General features: G+C 43.2%; 3 non-coding genes across 3 annotated transcripts; 2 read left to right on the forward strand and 1 right to left on the reverse strand.

Annotated features, from left to right (window-relative positions):
* Window positions 1-14536: 14536 nt before the first annotated feature.
* On the forward strand, window positions 14537-14618 carry trnas-aga (transfer RNA serine (anticodon AGA)). The gene has a single exon. It is a non-coding gene; the product is annotated as a tRNA-Ser (tRNA).
* A 342-nt stretch (window positions 14619-14960) lies between these two features.
* Window positions 14961-15032, reverse strand: trnad-guc (transfer RNA aspartic acid (anticodon GUC)). Its single transcript has one exon. It is a non-coding gene; the product is annotated as a tRNA-Asp (tRNA).
* A 204-nt stretch (window positions 15033-15236) lies between these two features.
* trnal-cag (transfer RNA leucine (anticodon CAG)) lies at window positions 15237-15319 on the forward strand. The gene has a single exon. It is a non-coding gene; the product is annotated as a tRNA-Leu (tRNA).
* The last annotated feature ends 10212 nt before the right edge of the window (window positions 15320-25531 follow it).

Below are 25531 nucleotides of genomic sequence, written 5' to 3' on the forward strand. Positions count from 1 at the left end.
TTAAAAAATTATCCTTTCTAACAGTATTAAGAAACGTGGTTCGAGACAACGAAAGGCCTTTCACATCGAGGTCTTGTTTCGTTTTACCTTCGAGAACCGTAACCTTTCAAGAATCTGAAAGGCCGTCAGCCCCTGTATCTGATAGCGGTGAGTATATATCTGCCGCTTGTAAGAGGTTAAAGCTTTTTATAAAGCGGGGTGGTTAAAGGTTAAACATGTCTCTTACCTCCACAGAAGTGCAAAAAGCTAAACCAGCTGAAAAACATAAGAAACGATTATTCTTTGGAGGTAAGTAAGATCGTTCAAACTTTAATGTTTTTAAAAGGGCTTTGTTTGCCCGTTGAGGGCTAATATTTAAGCGATGGGTGCCCATTTCCTGTAGGGCGGGGGGTTCTGGGAAAGATCTTTAGAAGTCCGGACAGGTCTAGGCTTGTTTCTGGGGCATGTGTTTAGAAATGACCGATTGTCCTACCGTCTGGTTAGGAAGTAAAGCTGTCCGAAAGGTTTTAGTAAGTTGTTTGGCTTATCTTCCGCAATTATACTTCTGTTTTAAAGTGGCTGTAGGAAAAGGCTTGAAGGCGTTCATTGTATTTAATATTTAAACAGATCGTGAAAACGTTTGTGAAACAGGAAGTCCCGGGATCAGGAAGCGTTTACACTTGGAAGGTTCGTTTAAAAATGAAATGTGGTGTGTGTGTGTATAAAAAGTTTTATTAACAATATTACAGTTTTTAAAGAAACATTTAAGAAACCGTTTATTTACAGAGGCTTCTCTGTTTTACATTTATTATCAAGTCCTAATAAATATATTGTCTGTAAATAATAAGGCGTTGTAGTGAATGTCTAAGCCTATTTTCAAAGGTCTAAAAAAGCTAAAGGTTTTGAAGGTCCTGGATATGTTGTTTTAAGTTTGATTTCTGTCGCCGTTTAAAGATGTAAATGTAATGTATATTTTTATTCTTCCCAAGACTCTTGGGATAGTCATTCTGTGGATGAGCTATTGAGGACAATTACCCCGTCTAAGTGGGTTCAAACATCTTCCCCGGAGAGATCACCGAGAGGATCCCCCACGGTGGTCTTGGAGACCCCCCAACATCTACTCAGGCCACAGCCTTCTGGGGGTAATTCAACAACCCAGATTCAGCCCGAAGCATTGTCGGTCGGAACAAATACAGGCAACCAACAACCTCAGGGGTCGCCGTCAGTCAGGGTTGACACACCACCCAACGACGGACTGGTTTCAACATCGTCCCCCCATCCCCGTTTCTTGGCTACAGAAACGCTGAACAGTACACCGCGATTGGCCAGGGTGTCACCGCAAAGGCCTTCTTGGTCTCCGTCCGTGAGTATACGCTCGCTCCCTGCCTCCTTCGACCGAGATTTACCGGAGCGACCATCCTTTGAAGCTGAGCCAGGACACCATCCCCCGGAGCTACTTCCTGAAGGTCGGCATGAGTTGCTACGTACTTTGTTACTAAATCAAAGACTTGTGTTAGTGGGGCAAAACCTTGTGATAGAGAGCCAAAACACCCTTATTAATACCCTTACTAACGAATTGTACCGTATTTAATGTTTTAATAGATACAAAACGCCTTACTATTGTGGGTTGTTGGAAAAATAAGAAATAAATAAAAAAATGTCCGGACTTGGTAAAAGAACTCACAAACTATAGGATTATGATCAAGTTAGGGCCCCAAAAAGACCTTCCCGATGTCCCAATGAACCAGGAACTATTACAAATGATAAATGATTTAAATAACCCCCAATCACCCCCGATAGAATGTGAATTAACAGACTTACCGGTGAACCCCGACCTGTTACAGATGGTCAATGATCTAAATAACCACCTCCCAACGGTAGAGCTTATAGAGGTTCAACCCCTAGTTCACCCCGATTTGTTTGAAATGGTGGAGGCTTTGGAGACGCTACCCCGACCAAATTCTGCCCCTATTATAAATGATTTGAGACAATTAGAACACAGTACGGCGGCAGAAGCAGCCGTCACTATAGAGGAGGGTCTTGACATTAACCGGTTGGATATCTTTGAAGGACTTTTACAGGCTTTAAATGAGCCTCCTCAAAAAGGGGGTTTTGTAGATGTCAGCAGTGGGGGTGTTCGGAATGTGGAGGGTTCTGAGACTGATAAGGTTGTGGAGGACATGCTCTGTGAGAATGTAGGGGTTGAAGGCTTTGTTCAAAATGATGATGTGGCCAAGAGTACCAGTGATCCCGTGATTATAGATAGACCGGCCTATAACAATTTTGAAATGATTCAGCGTTTTAATTTTGCAGAACTTTTAAATTGTGACAATTATGCAGAAATATTTGTCAACATACACGAGGCCTTGCAAAACATGCTTGAACAGGTTGCTGAAAGGGTCAGACCTCGAGATGTTGTACAGTTAGAACTCAGAGGGGATGATTTGTTTAGCAACCTATCTGTAATGATGAGTGGAGATAATTTAGATGTTGATGAATTTCTGGCTAAAATCGAAGCGTTATTGCAAAGTAACGCATCCATCTTAGCGGATGAAAGTCTGTCTCTGGTAATGAATGTGGTTCGTAACCCTGAGGGTGGGGCACTTAGAAGACTGTCGAAATGCTTGAAGAACGACATAATTAGGAACAAGCTCAGGCAATTAGTGGTGAGTTCCAATGGGGACAATAAGCTCTGTTTGCTTACAGTTTAATAAAACTACTCACCCCCGACATGCCTGAACCCCAAGCTATGCAAGAGGCTTTAATGCTTCATCAGAGGGCCGGCTTAAACTCTCAACAGATGGTTGCCTTTTCAGACATTACCATGTTTGAGGAGTTGTTGTCTTTAAAAATTGTTGTGTGGTACCGTTGTGAGGTAAAGGAAGTATTTGTGAAATTTCAGACACATCCTGAAACCCATACACAGACACTGTTTCTCTTCCTAAGTGATAGTCATTACTTTGGAATAAAGAGTTTGACGGCTTTTTTGGGTTGTTCGTATGTTTGTCATTGGTGTTATAAGGCCTTCAATGATAAGCTTAAGCACCGCTGTGACGGTTACTGTAACGTCTGTTTCAATCCGCAATGTCGTAAGGGTTTGGCCCCTACCATCCGATGTAAAGATTGCTTAAGGATTTGTCTCTCCGCGTTCTGTTTTTCCGAACATAAGGTACAGAGGGCCGCTGCTGAGGGGGTTAAAAAACGGAGTTATTGTGATCAAACTAAATATTGCCCGCAGTGTTGCCTCCAGTACCGTTTTCATGAGGTTAAACCACACAAATGTCTGGAGCCGAGATGTAGGATCTGTAATGCTGATTTAACCCCGGGGTCTGAACACCAGTGCTTTATTCAGCCGGTTAAAAAGGAGCCGCCGCACAACCGGTATGTCTTTTTTGATTTTGAATGCCGGCAAGAAAACGGGGTCCATGTTGCTAATTATATACACTGTATTGACATGTTGGATTGTGAGTGGTCAGCTAGCAGTGAGAGTTGTGTCAGGGATTTCTTTACGCGGTATCGCGGTCCAAAATACCTCAATTACACATTTATTGCCCACAATGCTAAGGGTTATGATTCTTACATTTTGATGAAGTATCTGGTGGAAAATGGGGTGACCCCAAAAATAATAGCTCAGGGTAGCAAGATCATGTGTTTCACCGACGAAGCTTTCAACCAACGTTACATAGACTCGTTAAATTTCCTCCCCATGAAATTGAGCGCTTTGCCTAAAGCTCTGGGTTTTGAGGCTCAGAAGAAAGGTTGGTTCTGCCATTTTTTTAATACTAAGGACACTCAAAATTATCGAGGGTCCTACCCGCCCGCCTCTTATTATGGGGTTGATACTATGATGTCTCATGAGAGGGAGGAATTCTTTAAATGGTACAATACGGTTAAGGGAGGTGTTTTTGATTTCCGAGAAGAGATGGCCGCTTATTGTAAAAATGATGTGGTGATCCTTAAAGAAGCCTGTTTGCGTTTCCGCGCCGAGGTTATCAACACATCGGGTCTCGACCCTTTGCAAAGTGTGACCATAGCGTCTCTCTCTGTATGAAAATGTATCGATCCAATTTCTTGCAGAAAAACACTATAGCGGTCACCACTTCTGACAACTATCGTGCTAGACAAAAGAACTTTTCGACTGTCTCCATACAGTGGCTGGAATATCTGAGTGCCCGGGATAACATCTTCATCAGACATGCTTTAAATCAAGGGGAAGTCAAAATGGGGCCTTACTACATAGACGGTTTTAGCGACGTGTCCGGGCGGCGTACCGCTTATGAGTTTGCTGGTTGTATTTACCATGGCTGTCCTCAGTGCTTCGACCCAAACACCTTTAACCCCGTAACACAAAAACTCTGCGGTGATATGTACTATGATTTCCAGGAACGAATTGAAACTTTAAAAAACACCTATGGTTTGAATGTGCTGGTGATTTGGGAACACATGTGGATGACCCTGAAGCAACAGGATGTGGGGGTACAACGGTTTATGGAAACCTTGGACTTTCCTGAACGTCTAGAGCCCAGGGATGCGTTATTTGGGGGTCGTACCAATGCCCTCTGTTTACATTATGAGATAAAGGAGGGTGAGAGAGTAGATTACTATGATTTCACCAGTCTGTACCCTTATGTCAACAAGACCAAAATGTACCCGGTGGGGCATCCAACCATTGTTTATCGTGACTTTCTCGAAATCGGACAGTACTTTGGTTTGATCAAAGTCACCATGTACCCTCCTCGCGAGCTGTTCTTACCCGTGTTGCCTTACAGGTGTTCGGGAAAATTGATGTTCCCTCTGTGTAGAACGTGTGTGGAAACTGAAAATCAAAATACCTCTTGTCTGCACAGTGATGACGAGAGAGCGCTGACGGGTGTCTGGTGTAGCATTGAGCTTGACAAGGCGGTGGAGAAAGGTTACAGAGTCGGTAAGGTGTATGAGGTTTGGCATTTTTCTGAAAAATCTGATACTCTTTTTGCTGAGTACATTATGACCCATCTGAAAGGGAAACAGGAGGCATCGGGCTATCCCTCATGGTGTGTTGACTCCGTGGCCAAAGAGCGGTACGTTCAGCAATATTTTGAAAAGGAAGGGATCCGTCTAGAGCCGGGGAACATAACTGTAAACCCCGCCAAGAGACAAATGTCCAAACTGATTTTAAACAGTCTGTGGGGTAAGTTTGGGGAAAGAAATAACCGTCTAAACACAACCTTGATTAAAACCCCTGAACAGTTTATAGAATTTATGTTTTCCAAACAACATGCAGTATCACACTTTCAATTCTTAAATGACCATGTGGCACAGGTCCAGTGGAGGGCCCCTAAAGATTTCCCCACCAAACAGGGAAACGTTAATGTTTTCATAGCGGTTTTTACCACGGCTTACGCCCGGCTTGAACTGTACAACTTAATGGATCAGCTGCAGGAACGCACGCTCTATCATGATACTGACTCTGTAATCTTTGTCACCAGGCCAGGGGATTGGGTCCCTCCCCTCGGGGACTACCTTGGGGAGTTAACGAGCGAGCTAGATCCTCAGGACCACATAGTGGAGTTTGTTTCAGGGGGTCCTAAGACTTACGCATACAGAACGGCTGCGGGTAAGACCTGTATGAAAGTTAAGGGTTTCACTCTGAACCATTGTAACAACAAGCTCATTAACATCAAGTCTCTGACGACCCTGGTACAAAGTTTTGTAACCAAGAAAGACGCGCCTCCTCGCGAGATTATTACAGCCGGAAATCAGATCTATCGCAATAAAAAGGGGTACACATTGGAAAATAGATCACTAAACAAACGGTTCAGGGTGGTGTACAATAAAAGAGTGTTGAAGACTGATTATACCACTCTGCCTTATGGATATTAGCAGTGGTTTTGATAACCGACTTCAACACCCTTTCTCCTGTATTATAGCCGGTCCCTCCAATTCGGGTAAGAGCTATCTTATAAAGAACATCATAGAAGATGTGGACGCAACCGTGTCCCAAGCTCTTGACAACATAGTGTGGTGTTACTCTTGTTGGCAACCTCTCTACGATGATTTGGCATCAAAAAAAAATAATCTGAAATTTGTGCAAGGTCTCCCCGCCTCGTTGTGTGACGATGACCTGTTCCCGCCCGGACAAACTAATCTAGTGATCCTTGATGACCTGATGGAGCAGGCCGGTGACAACAGTGAAGTGGAAAAAGCTTTCACAAAGTACACTCATCATAGGAATTTAAGTATTATTTATTTAGTTCAAAATCTATTTTTTCAAGGTAAAAAAAGCCGCACTATTAATTTAAATGCCAATTATATAATTCTTTTTAAAAACCCCAGAGATAAACTACAGGTCACCGTCTTGGCTCGTCAAATGTACCCTAACCAGACCAAGTTCTTTTTGGAGGCATTTGAGGATGCCACCAAAAAACCCTACGGGTACTTGATTGTGGACTTAAAAGCACAAACCCCAGAAGACTTTCGCCTCAGAACAGGTTTGTGCCCGCCCGATTGGCCGGCAGTGTATGTGCTAAAGAAAAGGAAATAAATAAGAATGTCTGTTCGGATTAAAAGAAATCTGCCGCTTTTGCAAATGTTATTTGAGGGGAGCCCGCGCCATAGGAAAGCTGTGCTGGCAGGGGCCCCCTCGGATTTGATCGAGACCCTGTGTGAAATAGCTTTTAACATCTTACGCGGTAATATACCCCTAACCCCTTCTCAACATTCTAAACTCAAAAAACAAAAAGCGGTTATCAAGATCATCGCTAATAAGAAGTATTCTATTAAAAGAAAAAGAAAGAAGATTAATCAAACCGGAGGTTTTATAGGACCGCTGTTGAGCATAGCCGTGCCTTTCCTAACCAGTCTTCTAGCTTCCAGAGTGGGTTAATAATGGAATATGCTCAGAAAATGTTTTTGATCCCTCAGGAGCAGCTTGAGAAACTGAGAAAAAATGTTGTCGGGCCAGAGCCCATTAGACAAATGGCCGAAAACAACCTGGACTCTGAAATGAAAGCTATACTGGCCAGGGCCGATTTAAATCAGTATTCCAAAGCCCAGATGTATAGCAACACGTTACAGCGCTACCTCCGTCTGGTTAGACAGGGTGAAAAAGATCAAAACATTTTAACTTTAACCATGGCCTCTCAAGAAAATGGTTCTGGGGCTGATGCGGGGGGTACGGTTGATAAAGATGTTGCGGTGCCCGAACCTGTTGAGAGTTCAGAGGGAGATGTTGTAATGGATGTTTTGAGAAACATGCCGGCCAGAAGCAAAAGACATGCAGAATATATTCTGCACAAAATGGTTCAGAAACCGCGGGTAACGACTTGGAATGAACAGGGTGAATTTGTTTTTAAAGGACAACTGATCAAAGGTTCACACATGTTTGATTTGTTGAAGAGTGTCACTAGCACTAATAAGGTACCCGATAGTCGCCGACCTGTAGGCTGGAATGCTTTCCTACAGGCGATGGCCTGTCTGAACATGCCCCAATCAACAGTCCCTAACCAGGAAACGCGACAAAAAATCCGTCTGTGTAAAGAGGTGGCGACTGATCTGACGCCGATATCTCATTACTCTGACCGTGCTGAGCAACCATCCTCAGGATCTATCCATCGTTGGGAAGCTTATTAATCTCATGTTTTTATTTGTCTCCCCTGTAAATAAGGAACCGACAAACAATTTTTTTTATTTTTTATTTTTATTTTCAAATGTTGTACATTTATTTATAACATAACCCTGCTTTGTATAAGATTTGTGTTGAATAAAAACAAAACTAATGATTCAAAGGCTGTTTTCATTATTTTTTCACTTTAACACGCATGACATCTTTTAAAATCCTCACAAGAACACCCCATCTGTATACATGGCTGGCTAGGGTCGTAAGTAATTGTGTTATAAGGGGGGGTCCACAGTGTCCTGACAAACTCTGCCACTTTTTTATCATTTTGGCCTAAATCCTCACTGTACAAGGACATAATATCGGGGTATGACCTTCCTTTAGATCTATGATATAAGAAAAACACACAGTGTTGACCACAAGTGAAGGTCTGAAGACTTTGTACTTGACGACCGCTGTAAATGGTTTCTTGACAGTTGTTGAGCAGAAAGTTATTGATCTTCCGAGGGAAAGGTCTGAAATCCGGGGGGTTTCCATAGGAATCAAAAAATTCCCCACGGCGGTCCTCCCTTAGATAAATAGCCAGCCAATGTTCTCCGGGTATATTTTTAGGGTGTGTGTTGATTATGTACATTGCAGGTAAATTCTTGATCTTAAATTTAGGCAGCTGGTCGCAGGCGTAGACTCCTTGAAACACTTTCCGTGAGCCGGCCAGGGCATTCATGATGTGGTTGAGCTCTCTGGTGTTCATTTTAATAATAATCATACAGAACGTTTCTCCTCTGATTCACCTCAATAATGTTGTCAAACACAGCATACACGACCATATTTACAGTGCGTGGTAGAGGCTGCTTGAAACGCATCTCCAAACGCATATTGCCCGTCTTCATCAGTGAAAAATGTTGTCCACACTCTTCGTCAGGGGTCAGGTTGAAACCGTACAGGGTGTAACCGCTGCAGTATTCCCGGCGATCGATCAGCAGAGGTTGATCCTTGAGATGGCGACCCGTAGCCAGTACTAGACTGTAATATTCACGAACCGCGTTGCCGTTTTCAAAGTCAGGTTGAAAAGGTCTGGATGGAACCTGCACACCATCGACGTACAGTGCTATAAATTCCGCGTTATAATGTTTAAAGTTAAAGGGGTTCTTGTTGTAAACCCCGGTAAATGCATCATTATCCACGAGACCTATAATAACCTGTTTTGGGAGCTGTCCTAGAAACAGATTTTCCTGGTTCATCACCCGTGTCCCTGCGGGGATACTGTGGACTTTCATATAGACTCTTTCGATCGGGTACTTGGCGTTTGCCGTCATTAAAGCCTGCGCATGTCCTAGTTTAACCGCCGGGGAGACGGATACTTTTTTCACAAACAGCGAGGCCGATAATATGGTCAGTTTATATTTTTCAGTATCAGGGGTCATCAGACAAAAAGCACTTTTACTACGGATCATTTTAATTTTAATGTCTACCCCGTTGAGCATGAGTTTTTCTTGGAAAAATATGTCTGCATGGATATGTCCCATTAGCTCAAAGGTCCTCCCTTCTGTTGAAAAGGCCGTTCTTTTTTGCAAACCCTTATTGAGTCCCTCTGGATCCTGGTCGTCCATAGCTTCCGGGGTGTCTTTGAAGAAAAGGCCGGGGCTGAACTGTTTGCTTAGGGTCTCCTCACTATAATTAAGGATACACTCCATCATGGCCCTATAGGGGTAAGTATTGCTGCTTTGACTAATGAGCCGATCTCCCAGGGTCACATCCACCTGTGAAAACATGGTGGCCACCGGGTAATTGATGACCCCAGCGTTGGCCGTCTTCTCGATTGCATCGCCATCCTCATCAGTCACTTTACAGTTCATTAAAATAAATGTGTTATTCAAATCAATATAATCCTCGCCATTGCCAGCTATAAAAAACTCCAGAGGGGCCGTATCTGAAATTGCGGAAAGAGGGGGTATCTCTACATATATGCTCTTATCTATACTCGTTTGAGTGTATGGAACTGTAAACAGATCCAGTTCTGATTTGACGCATTCTTCCGATAGACTGTGGACAAAAGACATTTTTAAAAGATGTATCCTGAGGCTCTATTTGTCTTTCTTTGAGACTTTCTTTTTGCAGGTTTTTTCTTGTGCTGCTTCCTTCTCCGAGTGTTTCCACGATATGTTGGAGAATGAGAGATTCTTCGTTTTTTGTTAGCCACGGATCTTCGTCGCCCTGGTGGACACATACTGTTTCTTCTTTTACCCCCCCTCCTCGCCATTACCATGAGACCCGAACCCTCCTGCTGCTCATGGCTAGCTGCCCGGTTCATAACATTGGTGAACACGTCACTAACAATATTTTTAGCCGCTGATTTCAAGTGGGGTCTGGCTATAGCAAAGCCTCTCTTAAGCAGGGGTACGGCCATTCTAAAGAGACCACGAAAGAGTCCTCCTAGACCGGCTCCATACATTGTGGGGGCTCCTACAAAACCGGGCAAGCCGTTCCCGGCTTGCATCTTGTAATAATCCACATAGGCGCTAGGATCTACATAACCCCTCGAGGTAGCCATTTTAATAATGTACACACTGTTTCAGGGGTCGAAAATGTAGTTTGACAATAACTTTACCGAAGCGGAAGGGTACGTTGATATTCTGATCCGATTTTACTTCGATCATGATGTTGTCAAAGTGGGTCTTTGAGACTGGTACGTAGTGTGGCTTGTCATAAGTAATTGTGACCATGTCATTGCTTTTACCTTTAATAAGTACATTTCTCAAAAGGGGGACATAGCTATCCCCGACCCTCTGGTGTGTTATGATATCCGTATACACATAAAGAGTGTAAAAGCCGCCCCTGATGTCAGCCTGGAAGGGTGCCACCACTTCTGAGAACCTGCTCTCTGTGTCAGAATAGAACCCTAATATACGCCCCAGTTGTCCGTTGGTTTGAATGCTAATACAAGGTTTTGACACCTTGTACACTCTGTTTTTAATAGGGTTGTAATATAGCTTGATGTTGGGGGTGCCTTCTGAGAACTGTTTATGCATCTCATCTAATATTGTATCCACATTGTCATAATAACCTCCTTGTATCGTGAATGTCCATTGACTCTTTTTAACATCATCAAAAATGGCGAAGGTGGCATCCTTATCTTGTAAAACAGCCCAAGTGTAAGGATACTGTATTTCCGCCAACCCCACTTCCCACGAACCCCTTAGATCTATAGATTTTCCAAATTGTACCGTGTAACTGGATATTTCATTTTTAGGGTATATATCGAGAGAGGCGTTACTGGGTAGAGTCACGTAGAAGCCTCCTGATTCCATCTTGAGTATCGAAAGTAATGCCCCCACCACACCCGCGGGCATGTAGTTATAAGGCTTGAATATCACAAACCTGTTGTTACGGGACCCAACTATTGAACTTTTCAGGCCATCCAAGCCATTTCACCAACACATATTTTTTCCGGTTCTGGGTTTTCTCAGCTAATATCTTTTCAACTCTGTATACAATGTCTTTACCCACAATAATTTTTTGTAACTCGGCTTCGTAAAACGTTCCTTCTATAGCCTCCCCGTCATAGTCTTTTAACCGGTACACGGGGGGGTCTCTAGCCACCTGTTCGGTAACTGTAAAATATTCATCAGAAAATGTTTGTTCATAACCTTTGGCAAAAGTACTCCTTAGCTTTGAAACGCGAACCACATCGCCGATGTTGAACTTATAAGTAGTTTTCCCCTTCTTAATAAATGGGCCGTATAATTTTTTATAGACCTTAAAAGAATTACTTTGATCAACATCTATAGGCTTCATTTTAATACCTGGCGTGATACCCTTGGTTGTAAGCATCGATAAAATCCTGAACTTTATCAAAATACTTGAACGTGTTGAGCGCTGTAAAATATCTCCACATTTTGGTCTTTATGGTGCGGTTAAACCTCTCCACCACCGATGCCTTAAGCTCATTACCGGTGGTGAAATGATGTATTTTGTGTCTCTTCAGTAGATTCTGAAATTCTCTGTTGAGAAACTCTTTTCCTTTATCAGTCTGCAGTTTTTTAGGACATCGTCCCTGGGACAATATATCCTCAAAGGCCCTTGTCACCGCCCGACCTGTTTTATTATGTAGAATGCGAGCCCAGGCATATTTTGATAACACATCGATACACATCAACATAAATTTGTGACCATTGTTATGTTTTGATAAATTTGACATATCGACTAGATCCATTTGCCATTGTGAGTCTATGTCAGTTGCATATACGCGGTTTCTTTTAAAGTTAATCCTGAGAGGTTTATGTAAGGTATAGGCGTCTTGTTCCCGTAACCATTCTGAAACAACCACATCATTAACCTTCACACCGGCATCAGCGAGTCCTCTTTGAAAACCCTTCTTACCCGCCAAACCCCCAATCTTGGCTGGGTTGTAGTATAGTTCATGCATTTGGGGAGCTTGCCGAGTCATTCTGCCAAATAAACACACAGACCCACACTATGCGCCAAAGTTTTTATACAAGGTTTTTTATTCAACTTCAGGAGAGCAGATACCCCTTTTTAGACATTTGAGAAAAGTATAACATACACAACAATTTTTTCTATGGTCCAGACAAAAAGAAATCAGATGATTGGTTACTTGATCTATATCAACAAATACCTGTTTCTTTATCTTGTAGGCACACACCTCAGTTACATATGTAAATAAAACAACAATATGACTATTTTAAAAGTAAACAGAGGGGTATTAAACATGCTCAGTAAAAGGTCATACAGATGTTGATGAAATGGCCTAATATCATTCTTGGCCCCCTTGAGCGCTTCATCCCAGTGTTCGTACCCCCCGGTCTTTGTTACAGCAACCATTAACTTTTCCAGGTTTGAAAGTTGATCCTCATCGATGGTTAAATCTGTAGAGAAAAGGCTCGCATTGGCTACTTTTCTGTCAAGCACATGGTGTAATAGCACTCTCAGGTTAGCTGCAGAGTGTTGATGACAGAACCAGTTGCAGCAGCAGTCCAGAACATTCCCCATGTTCAAAGTCCCTTAGTTCAGGTCAGAGTCTGAATCAGTGGCGTAGATGTCGAATTCTTCGTCGCTGCCCCCAGCTTTAACTTCTTTACGGAAGAAATAAGCTTTTAGCTTGCCAGCGGTTTTTCTACTTGGCTCATCCAGGTCATTGAGCAGCTGCCCAAGTTTCTCTATTATAAACGGCTCCTTTTTCAGCTCCAGCAAAATCTCATCTATGATTTTCTGGACTTGTCCCGCAGTGACATGTATGTGGGAGTAAGACAGAGCCTTGATTAGTGCCGGTTTCAGCCACGGTTTGTTCAGTCTTCTGTAAAACACGTTGAAATAGAACAGGAAATAGTAACGGTCTGGTTCAAACAAACAACTGTGTCTCAACTGACTGGGGTGATTCACTTCACACCCCCGACAGACTTCTTTCAGAGCTCGGTCGATGAGAGCACTCAGAATATACACCAGGGTGCTTTTAACCACTCTGCTTACTTGGCCACATACCCCGGGCATAAATCCTGCATCTTCATCACGCCCCCGAGACAGTCCGATGCTCATTGGGTCGCCTGGTGGTTTGTGGGGTGTTTCTACATCCATTGGACTGACCCCCTCCTGAGACGCACAGACGGTAGACAGTTCGGCAAAATCGAGGCCCTCCATGAGCTCCAGAGGCTGGGGATCCACGAGACTCATTTGGACATCCATCGCCCCGCATGTTGTTTCGTCCTGAGGGACCGGGGTCTGAGGTCTTGGAGGGTAACCGCAGTCAGAGGGTTCCGGAGTGTATACAAAATCTGGGGAATAGAACCAGGGTTGATCCCGGGTTTGAAGAGGCCTGTAGAGCCTGTCGACGTCCGCAGCTTTGGGGTAAGACATTCTCTTTAATTTTAAACCATGAATGAATTGTTGCGCCTTTTATCCTATCTCTTCACTACGTCACGACACACCACCCTCTTAGAAGAGAGTAGACCCTGAGCCGTCAGACCCCCCTCCAACCCCCCACAGGTCGTCTGTTTTATCATCGTCGTCGTCATTCAAGGGGGATATATAATCCATAATCCAGCATATTCTCCTTCTAACAGAATCCAGTTGTGAACATTTGGTCAAGATGTCAAAACCATCATTTATACAGTTTATGACCTCTTTCAAGAACGGCCAGTCCACGGCGTCAAACATAATTTCAGTAACCTGTTTTTCTGGATCCTCCACAACCCCTTCAATAGGGTTTGTAATCAGGGTACTGCTAAACAAAACCTTACGATCAGTAGTTAGAGATAGACTCTTCACCACTGTACCGTAGTTCTGCAAGCTTTCCCATTCACACCTTTCAAAACTCTGAGTCGGAGACTCCGTTTCGCCTTCTCTTGGAACCTCTTGCAAACCTTCTAGAGTCTTATCCACAAGCCCCTGGTCTCTCCATGCCATCACCTTCAACCAGTCCTCATAAGAGTATTCAATCACCGTCTCAAAAGGTTCCAACGTACCCTCCTTCTCTCCCAAAGCATAAAGCTCCACTCCAACATAGCTGGGATCCCTTTTAAAGCGGTAACCCCGTCGACCCCCCCAGAACAACACCCAGGAGCGTTCAATCTTCAAATTGGTGAGTACAGGAACCCTTGCCCGGGATTGTTTCTTGCGGGGTTTCATGTTGATGTCGCTGGACATGTTGAAGAAGCGCGATGTTTCAGATGCTGAGAATTAAAGAGGTATTGCCTAAAAGCAGCGCGGGTTCTTAAATAGAGAGGAGAGTTTCGGGGCGTTGCCTTCAGAGGGGTGGGGGTCTTTATGGGCGGCCTTGTTGTTCAGGGTTTTATGGGTGTACACTTTCTGACGGATATGACGTAGGAATAATTAAGGAAATAAATCTACCTAAAATCACGCCCCCCAATTATGACGTAGGAATATTAATAGGCTTAGGGCATACGTCATAACAAAATAGGCCGCGCCCAAAAAACCCTACTATCTACTGTCGTGGCCAAGTGGTTAAGGCAATGGACTAGAAATCCATTGGGGTCTCTCTGCGCAGGTTCGAATCCTGCCGACTACGATGCTGAAGAGCAGCACCGACCCCTCTCTGCCTTGCAGGCCCCCCTTCTTGAGCTGTGCTTCTGTCACAGACCCTTTTGCAATCTCTCTCTCTCTCTCTCTCTCTCTCTCTGTCTGTCTGTCTGTCTGTGACTTAAAAAAATATAGATCAACATATAGAGATCTGTATATAAGGACAGAAAGATGTCCATACGAACACGCAGAGGCGCGTCGGAACCCTGGTATAATTCCTTGCTCTTGCTGGGGTGACATCAGTTCACACACCTCTTTCTTTCATTCTGTTCCCAAGTCCTTTGTGCAGCCTTCCCACCCTAGGCGGGGGCAGCAAAACCACACAAGGAACCTCCCCGTCGGGGAATCGAACCCCGGTCTCCCGCGTGACAGGCGGGGATACTCACCACTATACTAACGAGGAGCCGGGCTTGGCACCTCCCACCTTCTCCGCCCCCGCATCTTTCGCCACGCCCTTTTCCGATTCTGAATGTCTCAGGGCAAGGCGAGGGCAGCATCGCTGCCTCCCCTGCCTGCTTTATTCCACCTTGTTAGTGTCCTTCGGTCAGCTCAGGCTCCGGAAAGCAGTCCTGGACCGCGACCCGCTGTGCTAGGGCCCCGCTGGGCAGTCAGGATGGCCGAGCGGTCTAAGGCGCTGCGTTCAGGTCGCAGTCTCCCCTGGAGGCGTGGGTTCGAATCCCACTTCTGACAACAGCGGGTGCTCCTTTTTGCCCCGTTTGAAACGGGTCAAGGATGGCGCCCTCCCTGGTCCTTTCAGCACGTGAGCCAAAAAAAGGGTCTCAAAGACCAACCGCGCCACCGGTGCGCCTGAGGCGGGGTAGTCGTGAGTAGATAGTAGGGTTTTTTGGGCGCGGCCTGTTTTGTTATGACGTAACTTTATATTAATATTCCTACGTCATAATTGGGGGGCGTGATTTTAGGTAGATTTATTTCCTTAATTATTCCTACGTCATATCCGTCAGAAAGTGTACACCCATAAAACCCTGAACAACAAGGCCTCCCATAACCGGTTGTTCTTGTTGTTCTTGTTGGTCAACTGTAGAGTGTGAATGGGTCGGCTCTTCCTGTAGTGGTTGGGGGTCTTTTTTAAATATACATGTAATGATCCCAGGTCTTAACAATGCCTGTTTTGAATAGTGTGTTTATCATATTCACACGGTCTCTGTCTCTGTCTGTCTCTCTCTCTGTCTCTCTCGCCCCAAGCATTTTATAAGATCAACAAGTTCTGTGGTCTGTAATGGCCCCAGGTCTTAACAAGGCCTGTTTTGAATAGTGCGTTTATCATATTCACACTGTCTATGTCTCTGTCTGTCTCTCTCTCTCTCTCTCTCTCTCGCCCAAGCATTTTATAAGATCAACAAGTTCTGTTGTCTGTAATGGTCCCAGGTCTTAACAAATGCCATTTTGAATAGTGCGTTTATCATATTCACACTGTCTCTGTCTCTGTCTGTCTCTCTCTCTCTCTGTCTCTCTCGCCCAAGCATTTTATAAGATCAACAAGTTCTGTTGTCTGTAATGGTCCCAGGTCTTAACAAGGCCTGTTTTGAATAGTGCGTTTATCATATTCACACTGTCTCTGTCTCTGTCTGTCTCTCTCTCTCTCTGTCTCTCTCGCCCAAGCATTTTATAAGATCAACAAGTTCTGTTGTCTGTAATGGTCACAGGTCCTAACAATGCCTGTTTTGCATAGGGTACTTATGTTAACCCCAAGGTATATGGCTCTGTCTCTCCCCTCAAATTTAATTAAAAATAAAATTAAAAAAAGAGGGTGTGTGTGTGTGGGGGTGTTTGTGTGTATAGGTTAATTGTTTTTGTAAAAAAAAAAAAAAAAAAGCTGTGGTTATATTTTATCTCACACATAATGTGTTCATTCGTTTTACTTAAATACATTCTAGGGTCTTAAAGCTCATAAGAGTTAGACTTAAGATAAGGATATGTTTTTAAGGTATTTTAGCAGTCTCAATCCCTGATGATAAGGAATCATTTAAAAAATAAAAACAACTGATCACTCAATGTTAAATAGATCACAACACTCAAGGCTAAATCACTCACACCATGGAGGGCGGGGGTGGACTCAGACAAACGTAGGTATGGCGTGTGTTATCAAAACATTCAGAATACTTTTAAACTATATAATTTATAAGCTTTGTAAAATAAACCCAAATATCTCTTTTGCGGGGATAAACGCTGTTCTGAGTAGTTTGTGACTTGTTTAATACCAAACAAAGCAGCGCTATTAAAAAAAAAAAAAAAAAAAAAAAAAAAAGCTGTGGTTATATTTTATCTCACACATAATGTGTTCATTCGTTTTACTTAAATACATTCTAGGGTCTTAAAGCTCATAAGAGTTAGACTTAAGATAAGGATATGTTTTTAAGGTATTTTAGCAGTCTCAATCCCTGATGATAAGGAATCATTTAAAAAATAAAAACAACTGATCACTCAATGCTAAATAGATCACAACACTCAAGGCTAAATCACTCACACCATGGGGGGCGGGGGTGGGCTCAGACAAACGTAGGTATGGCGTGTGTTATCAAAACATTCAGAATACTTTTAAACTATATAATTTATAAGCTTTGTAAAATAAACCCAAATATCTCTTTTGCGGGGATAAACGCTGTTCTGAGTAGTTTGTGACTTGTTTAATACCAAACAAAGCATCGCTATTAAAAAAAAAAAAAAAAAAAAAAAAAATCGCTGTAAAAGCGCTACTTATTTTAGATCTTTATAGTTATTTTCTAGGCTCAGGTTGTTTTTTAGCGCGTATAAAGGCCTGAAATATTCTTAGTGTTTATTGACTATAGGTCTTGATGCTTAAAAATGTTTTTTTGAGAGACCAAAAGGTTCTAATAAAAGTTTAGAGTAGAGAGGAGAGAGATCGTCGCCATCTTGGTTTCTATTTGAAATTTGATGCAGGGTCATTTTATTGGTTGTTTTTGATATGTTAATTGGTAACAGGATGGCACAAAGGCCAGCCCAGAACAATGCCTTACAAGCAGATCCGGCATCTGGCCATCAGTATAAGTATGAAGGTCTGGTCTTCAGCTCGACAGACTCGTACTGACCTTTCGATTTAAGCCTAAAGATCAACAATGTCCGGAAACAACATCAGCGACTTCGATTTAAACGAGTTTTTAGGTAAGTCTTCAGATTATTTTCATTGACTCAGAGCGTGTTGTGTGCATGTATTGTAAATAAGGTTATAACATCTGTTTTAAGTTCTGTAAAATTATTTTTCAGCCAGTCAACAGGAGTTAATTCCCAACGCTGAGGATATCATCTGGAACAACGACGGTAAGATTTTTGTGTTTGCGCTCATGGGTTCTTATGTATGGGTGTGTGTGTGGTTTTGAAGCGGCTCATTAGAGTTATGAAAACGTTTTAATATATATTAATGCCGGTCTCTTTAATTACACAGAAACTATCGAAAGGCCTGTGATTAATGTCTCCGAGGATCAACCAAGAGAAGTGGTTGTCCCTAGACAGGCTGTCTGCCGACCGGGTAAGAACTAAACCCCTGTTTGTTTGTATAACGTTTCTGTAAGATGTTTGAGGCCCGTTTTGTTAATTTTAAAAAATTATCCTTTCTAACAGTATTAAGAAACGTGGTTCGAGACAACGAAAGGCCTTCCACATCGAGGTCTTGTTTCGTTTTACCTTCGAGAACCGTAACCTTTCAAGAATCTGAAAGGCCGTCAGCCCCTGTATCTGATAGCGGTGAGTATATATCTGCCGCTTGTAAGAGGTTAAAGCTTTTTATAAAGCGGGGTGGTTAAAGGTTAAACATGTCTCTTACCTCCACAGAAGTGCAAAAAGCTAAACCAGCTGAAAAACATAAGAAACGATTATTCTTTGGAGATAAGTAAGATCTTTCAAACTTTAATGTTTTTAAAAGGGCTTTGTTTGCCCGTTGAGGGCTAATATTTAAGCGATGGGTGCCCATTTCCTGTAGGGCGGGGGGTTCTGGGAAAGATCTTTAGAAGTCCGGACAGGTCTAGGCTTGTTTCTGGGGCATGTGTTTAGAAATGACCGATTGTCCTACCGTCTGGTTAGGAAGTAAAGCTGTCCGAAAGGTTTTAGTAAGTTGTTTGGCTTATCTTCCGCAATTATACTTCTGTTTTAAAGTGGCTGTAGGAAAAGGCTTGAAGGTGTTCATTGTATTTAATATTTAAACAGATCGTGAAAACGTTTGTGAAACAGGAAGTCCCGGGATCAGGAAGCGTTTACACTTGGAAGGTTCGTTTAAAAATGAAATGTGGTGTGTGTGTGTATAAAAAGTTTTATTAACAATATTACAGTTTTTAAAGAAACATTTAAGAAACCGTTTATTTACAGAGGCTTCTCTGTTTTACATTTATTATCAAGTCCTAATAAATATATTGTCTGTAAATAATAAGGCATTGTAGTGAATGTCTAAGCCTATTTTCAAAGGTCTAAAAAAGCTAAAGGTTTTGAAGGTCCTGGATATGTTGTTTTAAGTTTGATTTCTGTCACCGTTTAAAGATGTAAATGTAATGTATATTTTTATTCTTCCCAAGACTCTTGGGATAGTCATTCTGTGGATGAGCTATTGAGGACAATTACCCCGTCTAAGTGGGATCAAACATCTTCCCCGGAGAGATCACCGAGAGGATCCCCCACGGTGGTCTTGGAGACCCCCCAACATCTACTCAGGCCACAGACTTCTGGGGGTAATTCAACAACCCAGATTCAGCCCGAAGCATTGTCGGTCGGAACAAATACAGGCAACCAACAACCTCAGGGGTCGCCGTCAGTCAGGGTTGACACACCACCCAACGACGGACTGGTTTCAACATCGTCCCCCCATCCCCGTTTCTTGGCTACAGAAACGCTGAACAGTACACCGCGATTGGCCAGGGTGTCACCGCAAAGGCCTTCTTGGTCTCCGTCCGTGAGTATACGCTCGCTCCCTGCCTCCTTCGAGCGAGATTTACCGGAGCGACCATCCTTTGAAGCTGTGCCAGGACACCATCCCCCGGAGCTACTTCCTGAAGGTCGGCATGAGTTGCTACGTACTTTGTTACTAAATCAAAGACTTGTGTTAGTGGGGCAAAACCTTGTGATAGAGAGCCAAAACACCCTTATTAATACCCTTACTAACGAATTGTACCGTATTTAATGTTTTAATAGATACAAAACGCCTTACTATTGTGGGTTGTTGGAAAAATAAGAAATAAATAAAAAAATGTCCGGACTTGGTAAAAGAACTCACAAACTAAAGGATTATGATCAAGTTAGGGCCCCAAAAAGACCTTCCCGAGAGAACATCCCCGGCCCTGTTGTGAACTCCTCTGATGTCCCAATGAACCAGGAACTATTACAAATGATAAATGATTTAAATAACCCCCAATCACCCCCGATAGAATGTGAATTAACAGACTTACCGGTGAACCCCGACCTGTTACAGATGGTCAATGATCTAAATAACCACCTCCCAACGGTAGAGCTTATAGAGGTTCAACCCCTAGTTCACCCCGATTTGTTTGAAATGGTGGAGGCTTTGGAGACGCTACCCCGACCAAATTCTGCCCCTATTATAAATGATTTGAGACAATTAGAACACAGTACGGCGGCAGAAGCAGCCGTCACTATAGAGGAGGGTCTTGACATTAACCGGTTGGATATCTTTGAAGGACTTTTACAGGCTTTAAATGAGCCTCCTCAAAAAGGGGGTTTTGTAGATGTCAGCAGTGGGGGTGTTCGGAATGTGGAGGGTTCTGAGACTGATAAGGTTGTGGAGGACATGCTCTGTGAGAATGTAGGGGTTGAAGGCTTTGTTCAAAATGATGATGTGGCCAAGAGTACCAGTGATCCCGTGATTATAGATAGACCGGCCTATAACAATTTTGAAATGATTCAGCGTTTTAATTTTGCAGAACTTTTAAATTGTGACAATTATGCAGAAATATTTGTCAACATACACGAGGCCTTGCAAAACATGCTTGAACAGGTTGCTGAAAGGGTCAGACCTCGAGATGTTGTACAGTTAGAACTCAGAGGGGATGATTTGTTTAGCAACCTATCTGTAATGATGAGTGGAGATAATTTAGATGTTGATGAATTTCTGGCTAAAATCGAAGCGTTATTGCAAAGTAACGCATCCATCTTAGCGGATGAAAGTCTGTCTCTGGTAATGAATGTGGTTCGTAACCCTGAGGGTGGGGCACTTAGAAGACTGTCGAAATGCTTGAAGAACGACATAATTAGGAACAAGCTCAGGCAATTAGTGGTGAGTTCCAATGGGGACAATAAGCTCTGTTTTGCTTACAGTTTAATAAAACTACTCACCCCCGACATGCCTGAACCCCAAGCTATGCAAGAGGCTTTAATGCTTCATCAGAGGGCCGGCTTAAACTCTCAACAGATGGTTGCCTTTTCAGACATTACCATGTTTGAGGAGTTGTTGTCTTTAAAAATTGTTGTGTGGTACCGTTGTGAGGTAAAGGAAGTATTTGTGAAATTTCAGACACATCCTGAAACCCATACACAGACACTGTTTCTCTTCCTAAGTGATAGTCATTACTTTGGAATAAAGAGTTTGACGGCTTTTTTGGGTTGTTCGTATGTTTGTCATTGGTGTTATAAGGCCTTCAATGATAAGCTTAAGCACCGCTGTGACGGTTACTGTAACGTCTGTTTCAATCCGCAATGTCGTAAGGGTTTGGCCCCTACCATCCGATGTAAAGATTGCTTAAGGATTTGTCTCTCCGCGTTCTGTTTTTCCGAACATAAGGTACAGAGGGCCGCTGCTGAGGGGGTTAAAAAACGGAGTTATTGTGATCAAACTAAATATTGCCCGCAGTGTTGCCTCCAGTACCGTTTTCATGAGGTTAAACCACACAAATGTCTGGAGCCGAGATGTAGGATCTGTAATGCTGATTTAACCCCGGGGTCTGAACACCAGTGCTTTATTCAGCCGGTTAAAAAGGAGCCGCCGCACAACCGGTATGTCTTTTTTGATTTTGAATGCCGGCAAGAAAACGGGGTCCATGTTGCTAATTATATACACTGTATTGACATGTTGGATTGTGAGTGGTCAGCTAGCGGTGAGAGTTGTGTCAGGGATTTCTTTACGCGGTATCGCGGTCCAAAATACCTCAATTACACATTTATTGCCCACAATGCTAAGGGTTATGATTCTTACATTTTGATGAAGTATCTGGTGGACAATGGGGTGACCCCAAAAATAATACCTCAGGGTAGCAAGATCATGTGTTTCACCAACGAAGCTTTCAACCAACGTTACATAGACTCGTAAAATTTCCTCCCCATGAAATTGAGCGCTTTGCCTAAAGCTCTGGGTTTTGAGGCTCAGAAGAAAGGTTGGTTCTGCCATTTTTTTAATACTAAGGACACTCAAAATTATCGAGGGTCCTACCCGCCCGCCTCTTATTATGGGGTTGATACTATGATGTCTCATGAGAGGGAGGAATTCTTTAAATGGTACAATACGGTTAAGGGAGGTGTTTTTGATTTCCGAGAAGAGATGGCCGCTTATTGTAAAAATGATGTGGTGATCCTTAAAGAAGCCTGTTTGCGTTTCCGCGCCGAGGTTATCAACACATCGGGTCTCGACCCTTTGCAAAGTGTGACCATAGCGTCTCTCTGCATGAAAATGTATCGATCCAATTTCTTGCAGAAAAACACTATAGCGGTCACCACTTCTGACAACTATCGTGCTAGACAAAAGAACTTTTCGACTGTCTCCATACAGTGGCTGGAATATCTGAGTGCCCGGGATAACATCTTCATCAGACATGCTTTAAATCAAGGGGAAGTCAAAATGGGGCCTTACTACTTAGACGGTTTTAGCGACGTGTCCGGGCGGCGTACCGCTTATGAGTTTGCTGGTTGTATTTACCATGGCTGTCCTCAGTGCTTCGACCCAAACACCTTTAACCCCGTAACACAAAAACTCTGCGGTGATATGTACTATGATTTCCAGGAACGAATTGAAACTTTAAAAAACACCTATGGTTTGAATGTGCTGGTGATTTGGGAACACGCGTGGACGACCCTGAAGCAACAGGATGTGCGGGTACAACGGTTTATGGAAACCTTGGACTTTCCTGAACGTCTAGAGCCCAGGGATGCGTTATTTGGGGGTCGTACCAACGCCCTCTGTTTACATTATGAGATAAAGGAGGGTGAGAGAGTAGATTACTATGATTTCACCAGTCTGTACCCTTATGTCAACAAGACCAAAATGTACCCGGTGGGGCATCCAACCATTGTTTATCGTGACTTTCTCGAAATCGGACAGTACTTTGGTTTGATCAAAGTCACCATGTACCCTCCTCGCGAGCTGTTCTTACACGTGTTGCCTTACAGGTGTTCGGGAAAATTGATGTTCCCTCTGTGTAGAACGTGTGTGGAAACTGAAAATCAAAATACCTCTTGTCTGCACAGTGATGACGAGAGAGCGCTGACGGGTGTCTGGTGTAGCATTGAGCTTGACAAGGCGGTGGAGAAAGGTTACAGAGTCGGTAAGGTGTATGAGGTTTGGCATTTTTCTGAAAAATCTGATACTCTTTTTGCTGAGTACATTATGACCCATCTGAAAGGGAAACAGGAGGCATCGGGCTATCCCTCATGGTGTGTTGACTCCGCGGCCAAAGAGTGGTACGTTCAGCAATATTTTGAAAAGGAAGGGATCCGTCTAGAGCCGGGGAACATAACTGTAAACCCCGCCAAGAGACAAATGTCCAAACTGATTTTAAACAGTCTGTGGGGTAAGTTTGGGGAAAGAAATAACCGTCTAAACACAACCTTGATTAAAACCCCTGAACAGTTTATAGAATTTATGTTTTCCAAACAACATGCAGTATCACACTTTCAATTCTTAAATGACCACGTGGCACAGGTCCAGTGGAGGGCCCCTAAAGATTTCCCCACCAAACAGGGAAACGTTAATGTTTTCATAGCGGTTTTTACCACGGCTTACGCCCGGCTTGAACTGTACAACTTAATAGATCAGCTGCAGGAACGCACGCTCTATCATGATACTGACTCTGTAATCTTTGTCACCAGGCCAGGGGATTGGGTCCCTCCCTTCGGGGACTACCTTGGGGAGTTAACGAGCGAGCTAGATCCTCAGGACCACATAGTGGAGTTTGTTTCAGGGGGTCCTAAGACTTACGCATACAGAACGGCTGCGGGTAAGACCTGTATGAAAGTTAAGGGTTTCACTCTGAACCATTGTAACAACAAGCTCATTAACATCAAGTCTCTGACGACCCTGGTACAAAGTTTTGTAACCGAGAAAGACGCGCCTCCTCGCGAGATTATTACAGCCGGAAATCAGATCTATCGCAATAAAAAGGGGTACACATTGGAAAATAGATCACTAAACAAACGGTTCAGGGTGGTGTACAATAAAAGAGTGTTGAAGACTGATTATACCACACTGCCTTATGGATATTAGCAGTGGTTTTGATAACCGACTTCAACACCCTTTCTCCTGTATTATAGCCGGTCCCTCCAATTCGGGTAAGAGCTATCTTATAAAGAACATCATAGAAGATGTGGACGCAACCGTGTCCCAAGCTCTTGACAACATAGTGTGGTGTTACTCTTGCTGGCAACCTCTCTACGATGATTTGGCATCAAAAAAAAATAATCTGAAATTTGTGCAAGGTCTCCCCGCCTCGTTGTGTGACGATGACCTGTTCCCGCCCGGACAAACTAATCTAGTGATCCTTGATGACCTGATGGAGCAGGCCGGTGACAACAGTGAAGTGGAAAAAGCTTTCACAAAGTACACTCATCATAGGAATTTAAGTATTATTTATTTAGTTCAAAATCTATTTTTTCAAGGTAAAAAAAGCCGCACTATTAATTTAAATGCCAATTATATAATTCTTTTTAAAAACCCCAGAGATAAACTACAGGTCACCGTCTTGGCTCGTCAAATGTACCCTAACCAGACCAAGTTCTTTTTGGAGGCATTTGAGGATGCCACCAAAAAACCCTACGGGTACTTGATTGTGGACTTAAAAGCACAAACCCCAGAAGACTTTCGCCTCAGAACAGGTTTGTGCCCGCCCGATTGGCCGGCAGTGTATGTGCTAAAGAAAAGGAAATAAATAAGAATGTCTGTTCGGATTAAAAGAAATCTGCCGCTTTTGCAAATGTTATTTGAGGGGAGCCCGCGCCATAGGAAAGCTGTGCTGGCAGGGGCCCCCTCGGATTTGATCGAGACCCTGTGTGAAATAGCTTTTAACATCTTACGCGGTAATATACCCCTAACACCTTCTCAACATTCTAAACTCAAAAAACAAAAAGCGGTTATCAAGATCATCGCTAATAAGAAGTATTCTATTAAAAGAAAAAGAAAGAAGATTAATCAAACCGGAGGTTTTATAGGACCACTGTTGAGCATAGCCGTGCCTTTCCTAACCAGTCTTCTAGCTTCCAGAGTGGGTTAATAATGGAATATGCTCAGAAAATGTTTTTGATCCCTCAGGAGCAGCTTGAGAAACTGAGAAAAAATGTTGTCGGGCCAGAGCCCATTAGACAAACGGCCGAAAACAACCTGGACTCTGAAATGAAAGCTATACTGGCCAGGGCCGATTTAAATCAGTATTCCAAAGCCCAGATGTATAGCAACACGTTACAGCGCTACCTCCGTCTGGTTAGACAGGGTGATAAAGATCAAAACACTTTAACTTTAACCATGGCCTCTCAAGAAAATGGTTCTGGGGCTGATGCGGGGGCTACGGTTGATAAAGATGTTGCGGTGACCGAACCTGTTGAGAGTTCAGAGGGAGATGTTGTAACGGATGTTTTGAGAAACATGCCGGCCAGAAGCAAAAGACATGCAGAATATATTCTGCACAAAATGGTTCAGAAACCGCGGGTAACGACTTGGAATGAACA

Source organism: Amia ocellicauda, unplaced genomic scaffold, assembly GCF_036373705.1.
Source record: "Amia ocellicauda isolate fAmiCal2 unplaced genomic scaffold, fAmiCal2.hap1 HAP1_SCAFFOLD_215, whole genome shotgun sequence".
In the NCBI taxonomy this organism is placed as follows: domain Eukaryota; kingdom Metazoa; phylum Chordata; class Actinopteri; order Amiiformes; family Amiidae; genus Amia; species Amia ocellicauda.